The sequence below is a fragment of the Osmia lignaria genome, unplaced genomic scaffold (assembly GCF_051020975.1).
Source record: "Osmia lignaria lignaria isolate PbOS001 unplaced genomic scaffold, iyOsmLign1 scaffold0121, whole genome shotgun sequence".
Lineage (NCBI taxonomy): Eukaryota > Metazoa > Arthropoda > Insecta > Hymenoptera > Megachilidae > Osmia > Osmia lignaria.
Genome location: NW_027478262.1, coordinates 15,001 through 16,585, shown reverse-complemented (window position 1 = coordinate 16,585; position 1,585 = coordinate 15,001).

The window sequence follows — 1,585 nt, the reverse complement described above, 5'->3', positions numbered from 1 at the left end:
GCACCTAAAGTTCGTTATTTTGGCTAAACGGAGCGAAAATCTGCATTTATACCATCACGGACGTTAGTTTAATAGCGTTTAACGATCGATCCACGGTACAGAATGCAAAAATATGATTGTTAAAATTTTCGACTAATCGGTTCTAAGAGGCGAAGCAATACGCCGCTGGGACTTTGAAATATTTCGGAGCGCACCTAAAGTTCGTTATTTTGGCTAAACGGAGCGAAAATCTGCATTTATACCATCACGGACGTTAGTTTAATAGCGTTTAACGATCGATCCACGGTACAGAATGCAAAAATATGATTGTTAAAATTTTCGACTAATCGGTTCTAAGAGGCGAAGCAATACGCCGCTGGGACTTTGAAATATTTCGGAGCGCACCTAAAGTTCGTTATTTTGGCTAAACGGAGCGAAAATCTGCATTTATACCATCACGGACGTTAGTTTAATAGCGTTTAACGATGGATCCACGGTACAGAATGCAAAAATATGATTGTTAAAATTTTCGACTAATCGGTTCTAAGAGGCGAAGCAATACGCCGCTGGGACTTTGAAATATTTCGGAGCGCACCTAAAGTTCGTTATTTTGGCTAAACGGAGCGAAAATCTGCATTTATACCATCACGGACGTTAGTTTAATAGCGTTTAACGATCGATCCACGGTACAGAATGCAAAAATATGATTGTTAAAATTTTCGACTAATCGGTTCTAAGAGGCGAAGCAATACGCCGCTGGGACTTTGAAATATTTCGGAGCGCACCTAAAGTTCGTTATTTTGGCTAAACGGAGCGAAAATCTGCATTTATACCATCACGGACGTTAGTTTAATAGCGTTTAACGATGGATCCACGGTACAGAATGCAAAAATATGATTGTTAAAATTTTCGACTAATCGGTTCTAAGAGGCGAAGCAATACGCCGCTGGGACTTTGAAATATTTCGGAGCGCACCTAAAGTTCGTTATTTTGGCTAAACGGAGCGAAAATCTGCATTTATACCATCACGGACGTTAGTTTAATAGCGTTTAACGATCGATCCACGGTACAGAATGCAAAAATATGATTGTTAAAATTTTCGACTAATCGGTTCTAAGAGGCGAAGCAATACGCCGCTGGGACTTTGAAATATTTCGGAGCGCACCTAAAGTTCGTTATTTTGGCTAAACGGAGCGAAAATCTGCATTTATACCATCACGGACGTTAGTTTAATAGCGTTTAACGATGGATCCACGGTACAGAATGCAAAAATATGATTGTTAAAATTTTCGACTAATCGGTTCTAAGAGGCGAAGCAATACGCCGCTGGGACTTTGAAATATTTCGGAGCGCACCTAAAGTTCGTTATTTTGGCTAAACGGAGCGAAAATCTGCATTTATACCATCACGGACGTTAGTTTAATAGCGTTTAACGATGGATCCACGGTACAGAATGCAAAAATATGATTGTTAAAATTTTCGACTTATCGGTTCTGGATCACTGAAAAATCAAAAAAAATTATTAATTTTGATTAATTAAATTACATATGTAGTTTTATATTGTTATAGTCTCGTATTTGTTAATGTTTTGTCGTAAGAAAATGCA